The 22,307-nt window shown below is 37.5% G+C and overlaps 1 protein-coding gene across 3 annotated transcripts in view; it reads right to left on the bottom strand.

The window, feature by feature from the left end:
- LOC306886581 (transcription initiation protein SPT3 homolog) overlaps positions 1 to 22,307 on the bottom strand; it is a 115,147-nt gene that overhangs the window by 74,883 nt on the left and 17,957 nt on the right. The gene's annotated exons all lie outside the window — the stretch shown is intronic.

The following is a 22,307-nucleotide window of genomic DNA, read 5'->3' as shown; positions in this document are numbered from 1 at the left end:
TTCATATGAAATTATTCCTGGTGAGCCATGCTTCTCTTACGGTCATGCAACGCACACGTGTTTCAGCACATATGACGACAAGCTGGGCTGCAGAGAAGCACCGCTCAAGTCCAACGCTGATGAAAAGAAGCAATCGAGTCCTCAAGCCCCTAAAGACATTGGCTAATTGCAGTAATAAGGCAGAAGCAGAGCTTTAGGAAATAAAGATGCAGTCTTGCTGCTGAAAGCCGGCACGCTTCTCTGGCCAGTTCTGTGGGCTTGTGGTTTCCTCTGATCTTTTCTCTAAGTCTCCCCCCGTTACCCCCACAACGGTCACCGAACTGTCGGATTATCTCCTGAAGCATGCTTCTACCATCAGGCTTTGTGGTTTTTGCCTCTCTGGAGCTGCAATTGATTATAAAGCTTGATATTAAATGAAATTAATCTTTCTGATGTCCATTTTTTTTTAAAAAAAAGCTTGTTTCCTGGTAGAAAAGACTTAAAACAACAGCACATTCTCTAATTTACAATGCAAGCAACCATTCATTAGCTACTTCCCTGAGGCCTGCTTGTTTTTGTGCTTGTTTTTGTCTTTTTTAAAGACAACATTAAGTCAAAACCTACCTTATTTAATATATTAATAAATGTTCTTTGTCTTATGGATGTGCATTGTTAAAAAAAGTAAATATATATTTATGAAGTGTGAAATCTTTGGGTAGACAGCGAACCAATTTGATTAATGATTCACAGGTTTACGATTTGATTCAGTAATGATATTCGCAAATTCATAACATTTGGATGTTTAATGTTTAATGTTTAAAGACAAAGCATTGTATTGTATAAAGTGGTTGTATTGTAAACAATGGCGTCGTCGAGAATATTAGTGAAGAGGATCATGCAGAACCTGTGCAAGCAAGGCTAGGATGTTTTTTTGTTTGTTGTTCTCTCATACTTTTAGATACGCTGTTATTTGTAAATGCTACTGCTTATGTTAGTTTTTAATATACGGTTTTATCCTGATTAAAGCTTTAATACAGCACGGGAACTGTACATGCATACAGTCCATTTTTAACACTTTGTAGCTATGTGAAAAATATCTGTCTGTCTGTACACAAAGAGTATAATTGGAACACAGTTCTTTGATGGAGCTGATGAGCTGATGATCTGAATGAGAGAGAGATGCAGAGCAGGAGGACGCGAGGAACAGGATTAAGAACTGCTGCTTTAGAACATTGATTTTGAAACTTGTGAATCCATCATTGTTAGAAGACAGAATCGCGATTCATATATGAACAGATTTTCTCGTGCACCCCTAGTTTTGACGGCATGGCAACAACTCTTCCTCTTCTCTAAAGCAGTGCAACATGGCCCCGCCCCCTTTGCTGCATGTTCCCAGGGGCGGGGTTTATGTAAATTTTAGGGTTTGTGACGTCACCTACTCGGGAAGTAGCTCGCTGTAGTCCCTACCAGCCGTATTTCTAGGCATTAAACTGCCATCATTTTAAAAGACAATATCTCCGTTTGCATTGAAATTTCAGCATCGTAACTTTGCAGATATTATGTTCAAACAGCAATATTGAAATGAAATCGCGATTAGGCAGAAGCTGCGGTTGTCATGTATATCTTTCCTCCAGTAAATCTTCATCCAAATGCTGCTTCATCTGAAAGCAGGTGATGGAGATTTACTACCAATCACAGAACCGGCTTTACTGACAAAATGTGCATGGCAATCGCATTCGATTAAACGTGCAGCCCTATTACACACTAACTAAAGTTAAAAAAGTGAAATCACAATTAACCACCCCTTTAAGTGCGAACCCCGCTTTTTTCATTGGAAATAAAAACAATACAGAAATAACTAGAAAACTGCACTGCAACGCCCTGAAAACCAGCCAGAACACTCTAGAATCAGAGCAGGAACTTTTGCAAGGTCAAATACCAGTCGCACTTTCTTCAAAAATCTAGTTCATATTGGCAGTTCATCAGAATAATCAACAGAACTCAATGCTCGACATGAGATATTACTGCTCACACCCCACTGAGACACAAACAACAACTCCATCGCTCACACACCCAAAGAACCCCAAGTGCGCATCTGATAAATCTGGATGTTATTGGACATGAACTGTCTTTCTGAGTAGGCAAGAGGGCCGTGTTCTTGTACGGCAGCCAGGCATGACTTAATATGCTCATGAAAACAATGATTAGAGATCTAACACGCAGGAAAACAGGAACACCTCGCTGGCAGAGGTGATATCAAGACTAAATAGCAAATGTTTCCATGAAACATCAGAGCGTTAAGTCACTGAACTCAAACAAGAGATCAGTCCAGACATTACACTGATGTAAAAAACATCAAGGCATCAGATACGCAGCAGAAACAGTCCATCGCATGCACCGTGTGTTTAGTGCTTCACACATTTCAACATTCATACTAAATTATCTCTCTTCAATCAAACGCGTTCTCCAGCCTCCGTCCTTTCCGGAACATGAGTGATCCTGGAAAACGCATGCATGGCGGCAACAGCTTTCATCTGATTCATTTTACACTGCTGGAAATCAGTAAAGAGACGAAAAGCCATTAGCGTCTGCCAGCAGCTCCCAAACATTCAAACAGCCACGTCCATTAAAAAACAGCAATTATTCCAAATCAAATACAGTCGTCTTTTTGTCTTTGGACATTTGATACATGTTTAAGTAACTGTGTAGCCATATTTATTCTGGTTACCGAGACCTTTAATCGAAACATCAATATTTTTTGTAGGTATGTTTGGAAACAGCAAAGACATGACAATGACCTTCATTGTGCATTTAGTTGAAACTCCATCATTTCAGTTGTGAAGATCATTTATCTCGTCACTGTTCAGTCTTAACAGCGGCGCTGTGTTTCAGGTCATTTGAATGCTGGTTTGAATACAATTCATATTGAATTTTGGCCAGAGCGATGACCAGTTGCACCGCTGATTTGAATTCTGTTAACCACTCACAATATGCAAATATGACTAGTGAGGAAAGTCATGAATTTACACACCCTGCCTGCCCAGATTTTGACCAAAGTCACACCGGGCAGTTTGGCTGTTGCATCTGTGAGAAATACTGCGGCTACACTGATGTGGAAGTTTTGTCCGATACAATATTTTGGCCATAGTTATTTTTATGTTATGATCAACAACTGATATTATGGCTGATATTGTAAATCTGCATTACATGATTTTGTGTTGTTGATTTGACTTCATACTAAAGTTTGGATCTATTAAAAGGAAAATCCACCATAAATTCACAAAAAAAGTGTTTAAAAGAATTTTATGACTTGTGAAACATGGCGTAAAAACAACAGCACTACACTTTAAAACAGAAAATAAAATGAAAATATAAAATAAGATGAAAATATTTATCATTTTAAAATGAGCATTACAGTTAATTAACATTTAATAATAATAATAATTAAAAAAATGAAAAAAGCACAATATGGTTTAATCCCTCCGTTCACAGTGAATTCATTGAACTCGTTTATTTCATGTGCTGTGAGTTTAGCGCGACCACCAGTTATGCTTTATTTCCGTGGCATTTGTAGTGAGATGCATTTTTGTAAGCATGTTTTCACTGAAGCTGGAGTTTTCCTTAAAAAAAAAAAAAAAGCTCTACTGCCTTTTCCATCAAAATAATAGCTTAAAAGTGCAGTAAGAATAAGTGGTTTAAGACAGCAAGCAGTTTAAATGCAATCCAAATTCAAAATATCTCTTTCATGTGTAGAAATTAGGAAAGAAGTATTGTAATTTCCCTATTGTAGTGTAAAGAAAAAATAATATACCTATGAAATATTCATTTTCATTTATTTTACAGTGCATTGTATTGTTTTACAATATATGCCTATTACTATCATTGATGTTATTATATTCGAATTTGTGTGGCATCGTAAAACACCAGTGGGAATGGAATTTAGACATTATATTGCGTCCCCTTTAAAGTTCAGGTAAATTTTTCTGACTTATATTTTCTTAATTAAGAACATGGGTTGGAGCTCTTAATTTTGAAAAGTCCATTAGATAGAATAATTTAACTTTAAAATGTACAAAAATGTTGTTTTCTTCAATTCATTTATCTTTTCTTTTTTTTTTTTTTATATTGCAATAAATATCGTAACGTGGACTTCATATCGCGATATTATCGTATCGTGAGATTTTGATATTGTTACATCTCTACTGAAGACTGGAGTAAAGGCTGATGAAAAATTCAGCTTTGCATCACAGAAATAAATTATATTTGAAAGTATATTAAAATAGAAAAACATTATTTTAAATTGTAATATTATTTTACAATATTACTGTTTTTTTGTATTTGATCAAATAAATGCCTTTATAAGCATAAGAGACTTCTTCAAAAAACATTAATATATAGGGGAAATGGGAAAAACAGGCATTTTACTGTATTATTATTTCATTACTTTTAGAAGACTAGAGTGGAAATATAAAAAAGTATTTTTAACGTACAATACAAAAGTCAATCTACGCTTAATACAAAACCCCTAAAAAGCCCAGTGACTTCATATGAGCGTCAGTAGCTGACTGTCCCGTGTTCAGCCACTATCCACTCTCATTTAGAAATGAATGTTTTTGGCATCACACACATGAGGAAGAGCTGCCAGAAACACGGTCTCTGAAAATGATGAGAGACCTGCCAGAAACCTTGAAGTACTCCCAGACCCCGCTGTAAGAGGAAGGGAGAGCAGAATTACACTGAAGTGTGGTCCCTCTGAACGCTACCACATGTTAACACAAGCCTCTGTATCGTATTAGCTCAAACCGCTGCTACAGAGACACGGCAAATAGAGCAGATCTACTGTACTCCAGAGCGCAGTGTCTCAAAACCTCATAGAGCAGCGGCACATGGGCTCGCTATAATCATCTTACTGGAAGACAACTGGGATTCGCCTGAAGCAGTGGCATGAACTCTTCTGACCAGAGTTTAAAGAATAAAGATCATAATAAGGACAGGATTTTATTGCAAATCTAAGTATATATAGTATACAGTCCTAAAGTCCTGATGGCGATACAGTCTTAAAAATAAAGGTGCTTCACGATGCCATAGAAGAACCTTTTTGGTTCCATAAAGAACCTTTAACATCTGAAGAACCTTTATGTTTCACAAAAGTTTCTTTGTGGTGAAAGAAGGTCCTCCAGATTATAAAAAGGTAAAAAAAGAGATGGTTCTTTAAAGAACCTTTGACTGAATGGTTCTTCTATGGCATCGCTGTGAAGAACTTTTTGAAGCACCTTTATTTTTAAGAGTGTATCGGTTTAAAAAATACCAAAATTAACCACGTTTAAACCAAAATTAACCACGTTTACTTTATTAATACACAATTTTGCTCTTTCTGTGTGTGCCTCATCAGTGCATTTTAGTTATCAAATAAAATAACTCTGCCTTTTCATTTTTTTCATTGAATATCCCATACTTTTATAATACACAATATTGCTTACTGTAAATAATTAGGCTAATCAGAGCATGTTAGTTCAATAAAAAACAAATAAAAATAAAATAAAATAAACCGCCTTTAAAAATGCTAACCATAGCTGTTCAAATGAAAAAATTGTAATTTCTTCTCATTATCCCATTTACATTTTTAATTCACAATCTTGCTCTTACTGTGAATGAATAATTAGAATAAAATGAAATACAGTAAAATAAAAAATGAAATTAAGTAAAATTAAATTAAATAAGAAAAAAAAGAAAAAATGCTGCCTTTAAAACAGCTTTTGCTAATGAAAATTAAAAAAAAAAAAAAAAATCAGAAAATATGCCATTTACTTTCTGAAAAAAAAAAGAAATACAATTTCTATCTTTAAAACAACTACAAAAAGTTTGAATTTGAACGTGATCTCATTGAATATCCCATTTACTTTATTATTTTGAATGATTGGTTTATGAAATAATACATGCCTTTTCAAATGAATTTTCTGTTTCTTTCTGGTAATAGTCAGAGGTCAAATAGGTTACAAACAGCACCTCAAACTTCCAGTCACTTCCAGCAGGAAAGTACAGACTGAATGTCAAACTGAAGTGCAGTCTAACTAGCAGATAGAAACAGAATATCGTACACTACAGTCTAATCCGCTGAGCTTCTCTCTGTCCAGACTGATTTGCTAAAACGCTTGAGATGAAACATTTCTCTCAGAGGAGTAACTCTTCAACTATGACCGGTCTTTATTTGCGGCTGCGTTTAAATGACCTTACAGGAGCGCATGGGGGAAAACACCGCAATAATGTCATCATGCTTCACAAAGACAAAACACACCAGCCACTGCACTTAAAACAGCTTCAAGAGGTGTCAAAATAACACTAAACCGAAAAATAAGCCAGATTCCTGGTCGATATTAGACTACACAAACTGCTGCATAAGGAAACCAAAATGATGAAGCAAACCTGAATTACTCATTCTTTGTGTGAGAAAATCAACTATTCAGGAACTTCTTTGTTTATATCCATATAATTAAAAAGATGATTCACAAGATCAGGATATTGCACAACACAGAAATGCTCAGACATTACAGAAGTTATGAAGAAACTGTTTATCAAACTGAAATCAGCACTAAAATAGACACACGGCACCAGCAAAGCCAGGGATCTAATTCAGATATAAACAGCATGAAGACTGTAATGCTTTCTGAAATATTTTTTGAGGCTGATGTGATTTGCATCATTTCCTTTCCTCCTCTTTAAGCTCATTACCACAACTGAGCGCAGGAAACATTGGGAAGCTCATTAGACATCAAAAACACCCTTTTATTTGTGTTAAACATGCTTTTGTCTCGGAGATCATTTCCAAATCAGTGCATTGAATGAAAAACTGGTTTTATACTTAAGAGTGACATTAATGATAAATATTTTAAGATTTTCAAAAGATTGAGAAATAAACAATGCATGATTGACACAAATTACAATAAACAAACAAACAAATAAATAATAAATAAATGAGTATGTCAGATCTAAGATGCCATCTATGGCTTATTTGAATATACTTACAATAAACTGAAGCTACAAAAAGCAAACAACAAACAAACAAAAAGATCTAAAACGCAATTCAGTTGGTTTATTTTCACATTTTCTATAATATTTTCCAATTTATTAAAATGTATCTGCAATTTTTTGAGTATTTTATGGGTTTTTCTGTCTGAAGTGAAAAACACATTAATAAAGAGAATAAGAGCGTTTTAAGGCTGTTTTGTCTATGAGCCACATGTGTGACTGTTTCACTTAAATTATTAGCAAAAGCTTAAAACTATGGTCACATATGGTCCTGTCTCAATGGTAGGTAGGTCGGTCGGTCGGTCGGTCGGACGGACGCATAGATACACACACTCCTGAACAAAATCTTAAGACCACGGAAAACGTTACAGGTATTGGCATTTCGCGGTGGTAGATCATAGCAGGTTGTAAGCACTGCTTCAAAATGCCAAAAGAAGAAACCGGAACAAGAAACAAAAAATAGAGAATAGGCAATTTATTGAAAACTGCATATAAACTCAAACAGGCTGTTCATCAACTGATTAAAAGTTGATGTTTATCTGCTTATCCTCAGGGCATCCAAGATGTAGGTGACTAAGATTTTTAACTCAAACCGTTGGCATCTGTCTGTCATATAATGGCAGTCATTGGGACCCACAGCTTTGACAGTCAAAAAAACATACACAGACAAAACCAAATTAAACCCTGCGGCTCTGGCATAGTAGACGCATCTGTCGCGCGTATACATCACTCATTGTTTAGATCGCTTACGCGCATGCGTCTACTATGCCAGAGCACATTGGTGCGTCACATGCCGGCTGTTGTGAACACGCTCAGGACAGTTGGACATTGCGGTGGATCAGAGGTAAAAAAAAATGATATAAATACTGTTCAGTTTCTTGCACAGACCAATTGTTTTTGTCTTAAGACCTCGAGCCACAGGGTTTAATTTGGTTTGGTCTGTGTATGTTTTTTTTACTCTCAAAGCTGTGGGTCCCAATGACTGCCATTATATGACTGACAGACGGCAAATGTTTGTGTTAAAAATCTTTGTTTGTGTTCTACTGAAGAAACAAAGTCACCCATATCTTGAATGCCCTGGAGGTAAACAGATAAATATCAAATTTTCATTTTTGGGTGAACTATCCCTTTAAGACCATAGTCTTAAAAAGTTCAAATCTGCGCAAAAATATGGCTTTCATGTCATTGTCCTTCAGGCAGTCACACTGTCATGATCTCCTGATGGCTTTCTGTCTTTGAACGTGGCAGGATTGTTATGGGACAACAACTCACAAATGAGACTTACAAATGAGGACAATGGAAGCAATCAAAATCAACAAATACTGTACGCATATATATATATGCATGTATATAAGAAACTTATTTCACCTATTTTGTGGTGGGCTGTGTGTCCAAAATGTGTGAATTAAAAGTAAGCTCTCCAATCAACAAGTGTTGCTGTTCAACCTTAGACAAAGTGGAAAAAATGACTAGTTGTCAAATGAAGGCTGAAATGACAGCGTGACATGTAACGCCACATGCGACGTCACGTTAGACAGCATGCACGTGTGACAGTGATGAGTCACGGCCTCTTCAAACGTCACTCAGCGCTCAAAGCACTAGTTCACCAGGCAAGCAGACTTGTGATAATTGTCAGAAATAACAGGTTCTTCTCCTTTAATTGCCATTCTCACGATGTGCCCATGCCACAAGCGAAAGCCACTGGGGTTGGCGAGACCTGCCAAGCGTGATCTTGTCGTATCCCAGAGTTCTGCGATGTGCTGAATGCATAAACAGCAGTTCAGATCACAGCTGCGGTTCTACTCGTCCAGACCTTTGCCAACATGAATCCACAGCGTTTCACATCATCAGGTCAATTTGGCCATCAACACTCACAAAAACATCCTAGAGGCTGTAAATTATGGAATTATCTTTTGTGAGAATGTAAAAGATGTCTGTGCACTAAAAAGACAAACTGCTTGGTTTGCAAAAGAAGATTAAAAATCTAAGATATTCAACAAAAGCACAGACATAATGAGCACTATTTACTATTTGAATGAATGCCCCATTCTTATTCTGCACAAATTAATCAGTATCTTATTTAAAAAATAGACAAGTGAGATTTGCCTAAAGCAAAGAAAGAAAGAAGCCAAATTTGGGGGAACATTGCCATTTTTAGTAAAATTAAATTAAATTAAATATTTCTCTCCCTGAAATGACTTTTTTGTTGATGTAACCAAGACAAAATGGGCAATGAAAAAAAAAAACAATAATATCATAAAAATAAATTATAATCAAATATCAAATTGCAATGGATCCAATGAAGTCAGTTTTCCATATCTGATTACAAACGGTCAAAAAATAACATTAGCATTCATAAAATATATTACTAATATATAAATAATGAAATAAAAATTAAATCTAATATTTAAGTTTCATATCTAGAGTCTGTTTTAACCTGTTTGACTTGGGGGGGGGGGGGGGGGTGATTCAACTCCTTGTGACAGATAATAGTAAAATGCTAAACTTTAGGGAAAAAGAGGTGATTACACAAAAAAAGGCACATTGTATTTCACAATGTATGCACATGCAACGACAAAATCAAGAAACATCAGTCTTTACGACAGTTCCGATTAACAATTTCAAGCCCAATTGATGGCACTAATAGAATTTAAACTAGCAAACATAATCTCTAAGGTTGTTTAATGCTGTCTATAGAGCATGGCTTTCAACGGTAAACTCATCAACTCTAATTTATGAACGTGTGAAAGGATACAGGGGTGTAACGTCTCCTGGAAGCATTAGTGCGCACTTCCTCCGGCAGCCAGGAATAATGTTCTAGCATCTAATGCCCTGTTTATGCCTGTGTGGTCTGAACTGAAGCAGGCCAAGCTAAAGCCGGGCCTTAGAAGGGCACACACACACACACACACACACACACAAGGACCACAGTGAAGCCATGCTCGCAGGAAGACCACCAGCGCTCCGCTGACAAAGAGCAGATATTCGCAGCGGCGCTGACGTGTTCAGAGACAGCAGAAACTCAGCGGCATGAATGAAAATACAGTCTGTCTTGTGAGCGGCTATAATTAGCAGAACGTTCAGTCAGGAGTTTCTCGTTTGACCTTCCAGTGTGAAAAAAAATATCACTCAATTCTGAGGTGGAAAACGAGAAATGGCAATGCTGTCTGTGCTGTTTCAGCATCTGAGTGACTAAAGGAACTACACAAATCACAAACTTTCCTAACACACAATCTCGCTCTTACTCTGAATGATTAATCAGTGCATGGCATGCTAGTTCAATAAAATATAACCAGCCTTATATCAAATAAAATAAAATAATCCTGCCTTTAAAACTAATTTTGCAAATAAAACTATTTTACTAATTTAATGTCCTTTCTTAAATTAAATTAAATAAAAATCATGCCTTTAACTTTTGCAAATGAAAAATGTTACTCATTGATTGAACATTCTTTCTTACAAAATAAAATTAATTGAATGAAAAACTTGTCTTTAAAACAACTTTTGCAAATGAGACATGTTTTCCTTCACTGATCATCCTATGTACTTTCTTAAATAAAAAATCATAAATAAATAAATATTATTAAGATTAAACAGTGTATGGATTTTATATAAAATAAAATAGTAAAACAAAATAGTCAAATATAAAATAAAATGAATAATAAAATAAAATATTTTCAATTAAACAAAATCAAATCAAATTTCAATGGATCCATTAAAGTCACAAGCATTTTTCAATATTTAATTACAAACTGTCAAAAAAGAAAATGTCAATGAATAAAATATATTACTATTACATCAGTTATTAAATTCAATAAATTCTGGGCTGGAAAATGAAGAACAGAAGTACATTTGCTAAGAATGAACTGTGCTCCTGCTAGCATTTATTTGCATGTCTGTGTTGTTTCAGCATCCGAGTCACTGAAACTACAGAAATCACATAACTGGTCAAAACTCAAGCGTGCAAAATATGACTAAATAAAGTGATTATTGTTTTATTTTATATATTATTATTTCTTAATGATAATGACATTAAACTCTTGAGTGGAAGAATTTCCTGTGTTTTGGAAGTTCCTCCACGCAACAGTTAATGTCATTATCATTAAGAAATATAGTCAAGTCACCTTTATTTATATAGAGCTTTTAACAATGTAAATTGTGTCAAAGCAACTGCACAATATCAAAAAAGGAAAATAGTGTGTCAATAATGTAAAATGAAAAGATTAAAAAAAGATTTTCAGTTAAAGGCATTTCATTATTGAATTCAGTGATGTCCTCATCCAGCTCAGTTCAGTTTAAATAGTGTCTTTGCAATCAGGTCGACGATATCGCTGGAAATGAAGTGTCCCCAACTAAGCAAGCCAGAGGCGACAGCGGCAAGGAACCAAAACTCCATCAGAGACAGAACGGAGAAACCTTGGGAGAAACCAGGCTCAGTCGGGGGGCCAGTTCTCCTCTGGCCAAACGAACCAGCAGTTCAATTCCAACTGCAGCAAAGTCAGATTGTAAGGGCTCAACTGGTTCCAGTGGTCTTTCCCGATGGCTGTCTAAGTGGAGGGGTCCTCACTGGGGATCTGTCTCTGGGGCTCATCTCGGTGTCCTGGTCTCCGCTGACGTTCAGGGCTGTAGAGGTAGTCTCTGGGTGCTGATCATCTGGGCTGGATACGGACCGGATCGGGTGGCTGCGGTGACTGGGGATATGTCCCCGGGGCTCATCCAGGTGTCCGGCCTCCGCCGACGATCAGGGCCACATACATCATCTCCCGGGGCTGATCCACCATCTGATCCAGACACGGACTGAGAAACAATAGAAACAGACAAATATTAGCGTAGATGCCATTCTTCTTATGATGTAACGAGTACATCATGTGTTATGGGGAGTGTTCCCGGTTCCGGTTGATCTAATTAATGCAGCCTAACAATCTTTAACGGATTTGAATAATAGAAGTGTATTAGTGTGTTGTGTGTAAACCAGGTTAAAGAAATGTGTCTTTAATCTAGATTTAAACTGACAGAGTGCGTCTGCCTCCCGAGCAGTATTAGGTAGATTGTTCCAGAGTTTGGGTGCTAAATAGGAAAAGGATCTGCCACCCGCAGTCGATTTTGATATTCTAGGTATTATCAAATGGCCAGAGTTTTGAGAACGCAGCAGACGTGAAGGACTATAATGTGACAAGAGCTCACTCAAGTACTGAGGAGCTAAGCCATTCAGGGCTTTATAAGTAATTAACAAGATTTTAAAATCTATATGATGTTTGATGGGGAGCCAATGCAGTGTTGACAGAACCGGGCTAATATGGTCGTACTTCCTGGTTCTAGTAAGGACTCTAGCTGCTGCATTTTGGACCAACTGTAACTTGTTGATCAAGCGTGCAGAACAACCACCCAATATAAATCATTACAATAGTCTAACCTTGAGGTCATAAACGCATGAATTAGCATTTCTGCATTTGACGTTGAGAGCATAGGTCGCAATTTAGATATGTTTTTGAGATGGAAAAACACAGTTTTACAGATGCTAGAAACATGGCTTTCAAATTAAAGATTGCTATCAAACAGCACACTTAGTTTCCTAACTGACGAAGAAGAAGAAATATACACAAACATCCCATTAAAATAAACCTTGGTTTATGAGCAGCTTTATGTGGGCAGTAATTTGGTGTCAGGAACTGGATAATAAACGGCATTCTATAATGAGCTTCATTATCGTACAAAAGAATGACAATGAATCAATTAAAATTTAAATATGCATGACGCAATGCTATAGCATCGCAGGCTTTTGAGCATAAAGGAAAAATTCACCCAATTACTCTTCTGTTGCCGGTAGCCATTAACTTCTACATTATTAATATTACTTCCACCTTTACATGAAACTTTTTACTCCCCAGAAAGTTGTTCCAAACCCATATATTGAACACAAAAGAAGATATTTTGAAAAATGTTGCCCGTAGTCATTGACTTCCATTTTTTTCCCCATACTATGGAAGTAAATGGCTACCGTCAACTGTTTGGTTACCAACATTCTTCAAAACATTTTTGGGTGAACCATCTCTTTAAATAATGCAGCTACGTGTTTCTGGGTATGCAATAAAGCATTTGTCTGATTAGTCTTTTAAATAGTCTTAGACATTTAGGGAGCGAACGGTCAGCTCTGCTGTGGGCAAAACATTTCCTGTCATGACCACAGCACATCCTCTGAGCTGAGATTTGCATTATTTTCATACGCACCGCCATCCCATAATATAAGCAGTCTATGAGAAACATCAGGAGATCTTTACAGTTTCTGAAGAATATGTGAATGCAAACTTGCCATCACGATACTAGGCTTTTATAGATGGTTGCTAGGCTGTTCTAAGTGGTTGTTAGTCTGATCTGAGTGGCTATTATGGTGTTCTGAAGAGTTGCTAGGTTGTTCGGAGTGGTTGCTAAAATGTTCTATCTGATTGCTAGGAATGTTCTAAGTGGTTGCTCGGATGTTCTAAGTGGTTGCTAGGTTGTTCTGAGTGGTTTCTAGGTTGGTCTGAGTGGTTGTTAGGATGTTTTGAGTGGTTGCTAGGTTGTTCTGAGTGGTTGCTAGGATGTTCTGAGTGGTTGTTAGGATGTTCTGAGTGGTTGTTAGGATGTTCTGAGTGGTTGTTAGGATGTTCTAAGTGGTTGCTAAGCTGATCTGGGGTGCGTTTCCCAAAAGCAACCATGGTCACAAGTTCCGTCGTTACCAATAGAGTTCAATGGACCTTACGACCATAGTTAGCTAACGATGCTTTTGGGAAACGCACCCCAGGCTGATCTGAGTGGTTGCTAGGTTGTTCTAAGTGGTTGGTAGGTTATTTTGAGTGGTTGCTAGGGTGTTCTGAGCGGTTGTTAGGATGTTCTAAGTGGTTGTTAGGATGTTCTAAGTGGTTGCTAAGCTGATCTGAGTGGTTGCTAGGCTGATCTGAGTGGTTGCTAGGATATACTAAGTGGTTGCTAGGCTGATCTGAGTTATTGCTAGGGTGTAATAAGTGGTTGCTATTGTGTTCTGATGGGTTTCTAGGCTGTTCTAAGTGGCTACTATGATGTCCTGGATAGTTTCTAGGCTATTCTGAGCGGTTGCTAGGCTGTTCTGAGTGGTTCCTAGTAAGAACTGAATGGTTGATAAGCTGCCCTGATGTTGCCAAGATGTCTGTTCTGAGTGGTTGCTAGGCTGGTTCTATGGTTGCTAGGCTGTTTGGAGTTGCTGTTATAATGATGTTAGGCTGTTCTGTTCTAAGGTTGCTAGGCTGTTCTAAGTTGCAGTTCTAAGGTTGCTAGGCTTTTCTAAATGGCAGTTCTAATGTTGTTAGGCTGTTCTGAGTTGCTGTTCTAAGTTGCTGTTCTAAGGTGCCTACTTACTCCAAATCACAAGAGTTCCCTCTCAACTGATACTCTGCTCTGTGGCTCAGCCACTCCTTTAACTTAAGTGTTGGTCTAAATACTAGGAAGTGAAATTTTGATTTTAAAGTCACATGAGCACACAAAATTCAGCGCAGCACCTAACATGACCCCAAAACAGGAGAGAGAGAGAGCGAGAGAGAGAGAGAGAGTGCTGCTGAAGCACATGTTTTTCCGCGCTTACACAAACACCTGAGGCGCGCACTCTGACCGCGTGCCAAACTCCAAACCTGTGAGGCGCGCAAAACAGACGGATGAATCACGGCCGCTAATGCGCTCGTTAAGCTCGTCGAGAGCCAGACGTGATCCAAGAGCCAACACAGTGACTGTCATTTCTCAAACAGCCGATTATGCAACTTACGCAGAGACACACCTGGAGCCTAAACGGCAGAGTTAACAAGCGCAGGAATGAGACAGGGACGCGAAGAGGCTGAGAAGGACAGAAACGGAGCTGCCGAAATCCCAGCCCCTTCCCTTCAGACTGACAGGAGCTGAGGTTGCATCCCGCTGGATGTGAGTAGGAAAAGCAGGACCACTGACAAGAGGGCTGAACCCTCTTGGCTGCTATGATGTCACCGAACACATGACCCAGCCTCTCCAGTAACAGCCCATCAGGAGGGGAAAAAAGTGTGTTTTAAAGCTTACACGTTTTTGGATTGCGAGAATGTCTCATTCCCCTCACAAACAACCACAGAACCACAAGTGCGGTGCACGAGATTTCCCCAGGACGACAGGAGGGAGCCACTGGGGCGTAAATGGTTAATCAGAGTGGGTCAACCCCAGTCATAGAGACCCAACAAGTCAGTAAGTACGCTCTAACCACACTCGTATATGCCGTCGATATCTGTGCCTCAACTCTCTGGGAAGCATGTGGCGGTGCGCCGGCTGCTTTTGTTTGTTTGCCGCCGCTTGCGTTCTGATGCCTTGATATGATTTGTGCTCCCAGTTTAGGACTTCAAGGGTCACCACGACCTCCAGAGGAGGAGAGAGCCGAGGAGATCCACGTGCGGCTATGGCGTCTAACAGTCTTTTCAGCTCGGTGACTCCGTGTCAGCAGAACTTTTTCTGGGGTGAGTGCTGTGAAAAATTATTTTCATTTCACTGCGGTTCAGCGGCGGGTCACACAGAAGTCGAGCGGGTCGATAAGCGACGGCGCACGCGCACGTTAAGAGTCGGCGTGTTTGGGTTTGTGTGCATGAGAGATGCTGACTTGTTTGTGTAAGTTAAAAACGCATATGTGGGACGACAGAGAAAATCCCTTCTGGATGTATAAACATTCACTCTGTTTCGATTTACAGAGCTACATTAGAACAAGATGTGGAAGACTTGCAATAGTGCAGGACTTGCAGTGGTTAATTCTAATTGATAAATGGTTAACGAGGGAGCTTGTATTTATTCTTATGAATGAAAAGCACTTAAACAAACATGCAAGCTTTGTATTTGCGTTCAGCTTAGTTTAGGCTTTTTCAAACATGCAAAAGGAAATAAAACAGAGCTTTTTAACAAAGTCTTTAGGTCTGACAACCGGGAGTGAAAATTGAGTCCAGCATTATACAGCACACAAAAAAAGCCACATGTAAAACACAATCTATGCAAAACCTATTTGAATACCTCAGCTATTCAAAATATACTAACATGTAAAAGCCAAACAAATCTCCATCTTATCACACGGCACGTATGGAAATACAAATACAAAATGCTGTTGACAGAGCGATCACAGATTGTACTTACAGTATTTTCCTCATCAAGTTTCTCATGCCGACGTATTCTGAGGCCCTTCTAGACAAACGTATGGAGGCAGGATACTGAGCCGGAGCCAGACGGCGTGAGCTACATGGTTTTGTCATCACTGTCGATGCACATCAAGGCATTCGAGGTGGCGTCTAAAACATGAGGCCACAGAGGCGCGTTTCAACTCACATGCCACAAAAGCATTAGAATATACCACTTTATGTTATTGCATACTAACTAATTTAGGAAAACACACACAGTGAGCTTACATACCTTTGTTACAAACCTTCAAAATCAGGAAACATCCATTTCAAGTGTCTTGCATTGATTTAAAGCACAAACTGGAACTAGACAGCTGTTGTTCTAGCATCAAAATTGATGGCATTTAATTTCTTGATTCCCTATAAAGATAAAAAGCATTTAAACATGCAAACTTTTTAATTTTCCTTTTTATTTGCGTTCAGCTTAGTCTAGGCTTTTTCAAATATGCAAAAGGAAATAAAATGCCAAATGAAAGGAGATTTTTAACTAAATGCACTGCAGAAGGGGACTATAAAAATTGTTGAGGTCCAGCATAACAACCTGCTGTTCTAGCATTAAAAAAGAAAAAAACATTTCATTTATTGATAACCAACAAATTAAAAAGCACTTCAACATGTCAACGCTTTAATTTTCTTTCTTTCTTTATTTGTGTTCAGCTTTGTTTAGGCTTTTTGAAACATACAGAGGAAAAGAAAATCCCAACTGAGCAGATATTTTTAAAGTAAAGGGGTCTATAAAAGTTGTTGACGTCCAATATAACACTGTTGTTTTAGCATCAAAATTAAAAAAAACATTCAATTTCTAGAAGTTAAAAAGCAATTAAACATGCAAACATAAATTTTCCTATTTATTTGTTTTCAGAACAGTCAAGGCTTTTTCAAGCATGCAAAAGGAAATAAAATGCCAATTCAATGGAGATTTTTAACAAAATACCCTGAATAAGGGGTCTATAAAAGTTTTTGAGCTCACATGCTTCTGTTTTAGCATCAAAAATAATTTCATTTCTTGATTCTCCATAAGCTAAAAATCACTTAAATATGCAAACACTTCAATTTTCCTCTTTATTTGCATTCATCTTAGTTTAGGCATGCAAAAAGAAATAAAATGGCAATTGACTGGAGCATTTTTACTGCAGAAATGGGTTTATAAAATTTAGGTACTTAAAAACGTAACCTACTAATCAAATTTATTGATTCCCTATAAATTAATAATTCATAATTGCATATTATATTCGGATTGGAATGGGGTTAATAGTTAAACGGGGTTAACAGGGTTCAGGATGAGAATAAACCCTTAACTTAAAGTAGGATACTCTAATAAGGATGCTTGCATTAAGTGATGGTCTAGAATGCTGAAATACATCCTTCAGTGGTTATTTAGATTCACATTACCAGTCAAAACTCAACGCAGCTCCAAACATGAGCCTGAAATATGAGAGCGCATTGCAGCAGCACAAACATCTTGTCCCATTTCCCCATTTACACAAACACAAACATTATTAATGATGCTCAGGCTCCTTAAGGTGACGGACAGCCATCACAAGCAACACGTACAGATGTTAAACAAGCTCTTGGCAAATTTCGTAGAGCGTTACTAATCAATTAGCAGCGTGTTGTTGGGCTCAGAGGTGACATGTGCTTCTCATTTAGAGCCAGTGCTGATATCCTGGCCTGGATTGAGCGGCTTCATTCAGCTAATTGATAATCACATCTCTCGTTTACACTAGAAAAACAACATTAATGGACGAAGCGTGACCTGGGTAACCAAACCTCAGAGAGCAAGCAGTCAGAGACGTCCAGCTTATTCAAATAAATAAATAAATAAAAAAAATTAAACATGAATGAAATGCAATATCTATAGCCAGACGAGTGCTTGTTTTTTTTTAAATGGGAAATTTAAACCCCCAATTATTTGATAGTAAAAATTTTTAAAGGAATCAGTCGATCTAATAGTATGCAATGAGAGACAAATGAAATGAGAGATGTATGCTCTTTGCTTCTTAGCTGCATTGTTTTATATCATCAAAACTTAATTTGCGAAGGAAAAAAGTTTGCATTTATCTTGGCTTCAACATCAAGGACATCTACGTTTTTATAACGTCGTATTGGCAGCAGAAGGCTTGAAATAATTTACGCCATGTGCGACACGTTAGAACAAAATCACTGCATCACTCAGACCATGTGCATTTCCTTAACGCGAGTTTGTCACAAACATCATGCGTGCGATAATCTGTCTCAAAATCTATAATTACGTGTTCACAACCGGACATCTTCAAGAGACCAAAATCAATGATAACGGACAGTGTGTCAGTAAATAAAGACATGAACAACAGAACAAGAAAAGGAAACATAATTAGACAGACTACAGAGTGAATGGTAAGAAAAATGAGCTTTGATTCCTCAGAGGACGAGGTTGTAATGTGATATGAAACACACTGATGAAGAAGTTCATTTCTGCTGGAGCTGCTCAAAGCAAACAGAGAAACCAGAGGAGAACAAATCATCGTTGTGTTCACTTCTTTACCTCAAAAAGTCCTGATATTTTGTTTACGTTTTAGGATTTTGCAAAACATTATGGTGTACAATGAAAAATAAATATTTGTAGTAAATCTGAACATGTGACTCTAGCTAAGCTTAAAAACATCTCAAATCATGCTATATTGCATTTCTATGCAATCTGAACATTACTTAAAAAGCATTGTCTGACTCTTTTAAAAAGAATGCATGATAATGCATTATCTTAATACTAGAAAAATGCATTTAAATTGAAATGACCTAATTTCATTAGACTTCAAATACATTCAAAACCCCATAATCTGCTAGACAGGACACCAAAGATGACATCTCCATACTAAAAAAAGAGCCGCTTCTCCCATGGAGATCCTGCGCCACACACCGTATCCAATGTGCTTCTCTACATGACAAAGAGGGGCATTGATGTCTCATACAAACTTGGAGGGAGCTTCTTAGAAAATAATCAAACACTTAACCATGGAGTCTCAGTCAGCCAAACATAACATTAAAAGTGGGAAACAATAAATAGTCCCATAACACGAAGAGACCCGACTTCTGTAACGTGGAAACCCAGTCAACAAACCATCAGAGTGGCCACAAACTATCTTTAAATCATAGCCAGCCAAACCAGCGCCTCTGATATATCACCGTTTGAAGCAGTCGCTGATGGAAATATACATGAAAATACAGAATTCATAGGCAGTGGATTGTGTACGAGGGACAGAGCCAATGCTTAATGTAAGTGTATTTAAAGAGGAGGATTATAGAGCTGGAATCCAGACAAACAGCTCCGATAATGAATGGCCCCCTCATACCACGAGCTTGAGACGTCTTTCAGACCATCTCAGCGATGAATAATATAGAGATTTCTGATTTAGAGAACAGTACTTTACAAATAGCCTACATATTAAAAATTATAATAAATAAAACTGAGATGAGAGCACTACTAAAAATGCTTCTGTTTTGCATCTTTTCCAATTTAACTCAACACTTTCTTTACAGGGTTTGTTCAGGTTTTATGAAGGTAAATTTAATACCAAGTAAAGAAAATGTATGGTGTAAACTGAATAAAATACATCAATATGGTCTCTAAAAGTAAATGTCTTATAATAGCAATGCTTCAAAGTTTGAAAATACAACTTCCAACAGAGTGAGATCATGATTAAAACAAGTACAAATCTGCCAGTTGCCTCAGCAAAATCAACCTAATTCAAAGGGCAAACAAGTTTTCATTCCCATTGACAGATATTTGGTATTGTTTTAAGCATAAACTCACTTAATTTTATTCATTACTCAGAAAACAAGACATCATTTCATCTTCGGTAATATATATAATATTGAGGAAGACATTCATTTTTTTGCAGTTGCACTTGGGTGACTATGAATTTAAGACTTTCTGCTATGATTTAAGACCTTTTTAAGGCCTTCATTTGGCAAATTAAGATCTTTTAAGAGCCACAGAAACATTTTTGTAACAATTTACATCAAAAGATGAGCTGGCATGGACAAAACCTGATGATCCATATAATTCAGCATGATTTAAGACATTTTGATCAACATCACTAATTTACTTACATTTGAATAATCACCTAGAAATAGCACTGACTCGTTCTTGAATATTTCTTATTTACAATTGTTTAAAACAATTCAAAATTTCCATGCCTACATAAAAAGCCAGTGCTTTTCAGACTTTCAAATTCCACTGTAAATATATTTCGCCTTTATATATTTTGGCTTTCTTTGGCATAAAATTAGATTTTGCGGTCATGCAAAATTAGAGTTTAGCAGGACTAACACAAAGCTAATTCTGATGCATCACAAAATATCAATCAATAACACCAAAGTAACATTTAACAACAACGTTTGCATCAGAAACACAAATTTGCTTACAGACACAATGGCATATTTTGATGTTAAAGGCCTTCTAGGTTTCTTATTTGCTTTCCTGTAGGACGAGTACTGCTACAGAAAAACTACACAATCCAAAGCAGCTTTTTCTTTCAAAAAGAAATATTGCTAAATTTATCAGGCAATTCATGCGACCCTGCAGTCGAAGCCTCAGGTGGTTTTTAAAGGGTCAAATATGAAATGTTCCGATAAGTTGGCTGTTTTGATTGTGCCGTAATGAAGTGATTCCAGCAACTGCATTTAACAAGGCTTTACCTGTTCACCACAGCCGTATTGATTTAACCTCGACAGGAATGCAGAACTTTCTCAAGCCAGAACATCACTTAAAAATATTTAGAATACGATACGCACAAGGGCTATAAGGGAAAACAGAATGTAAAAATGCCCGGAATGAGACTCAGGAAAACTGGACGCGCTGCACTGGCGTTCCTCCTCAACCTTGGCTTCCTTTTCCAACTGTGTCTCCGCTGCTCACCGCAGGGGAAATGGAGTGTTTTCAAATAGACCCTTGTAATGCTTTATTTCCCCCTAAAAATGTACATTTTTGATATGTAAACAATAAGCGAAGAGCTGGGAGACAAACTGTCTGGCTCCAAAAACGCTGGAAAAACGCGTACGTGTTCAGAACGTGTTTTGTGATTGCAGATTTAAACATTCAAATTCGGGTTAACTGATGTAAACAAGTCCACAAAAGAGCAGAGAAGCATTCAAACACAACTAATACCAAAGGAGAGCATGGCGAAAAACAGGGCTGAAATGAGGTCATGCGCCTGCCAATCAACACACCCGTGCTCTTGTGCCAGCGAACGCATCAGGGCTAATTACGGAAGCCGGCGCGTGAGTGTGAGCAGCGAGCAGAACGCACACGGCCACAACACACATGGAAGTCTAAACATTAGCTTTAAAGGACAAAATAGCCCTCTCTAACTGGTATGGTAATCTAACCACAGCAATCACTCGCTACAGAACCCCACACACACACCTGAGCGTATCGGATATCCGCTCGGGGAGCGTCGCAGCGGCTCTTTACATGCTGGGTTTGATTCTATAGTATCCACTTCTCGTCTTCGGTTACAAGTGTTTTGAAACCACAAAAGAAACACTTTGTCATTTCACAGATTTTAAAGGTCTTTAGGCCACGTCCACTGCACTTGTGCATATTACTCAGGGTTTCTGCAGATAAATTTAAGATCTGTTTAAGACCAAGTAAAGAAAATTCAAGGAATAAATTGAAGAGAAAACAAAGTGTTCTCTTAAAGTGAATGTTTAGGATGCAGACAATGAGTTACATTAGAAAATACCTGAAAAAAAATTAAAGAAAAAGTGTAAAAGAAAAATTATGTTCTTCCTCAGTTTTTCTGTCATGTTTTCCAGTCAAATGTCTAAAGATTCTTAAATCAAGAAGTTTTGTTTTCTGTGATATTGATCAAAATGAAGTAAGCTTACGATTAAAACATGAACAAATATCTGCCAGGGGGCTCAGAAAAATCAACTTCATTCAAAGGGAAAACAAGTTATCATTCCTCATTGGCAGATGTTTGTTCTTAAGCATAAATGTACTTATTTTGAACAATTTTTCAAGAATTCACATTTGCATCTCAAGTTAATATATCTTGATTTAACAATGTTTACATACATGCATTTGAAAACAAAAACAGTGCATGTAGCATTTAATGCCAATATGTAATGAACTTATTA

The sequence above is a fragment of the Barbus barbus genome (genome assembly GCF_936440315.1).
Source record: "Barbus barbus genome assembly, chromosome: 20".
Lineage (NCBI taxonomy): Eukaryota > Metazoa > Chordata > Actinopteri > Cypriniformes > Cyprinidae > Barbus > Barbus barbus.
This window is presented reverse-complemented; position numbering and strand designations above follow the sequence as displayed.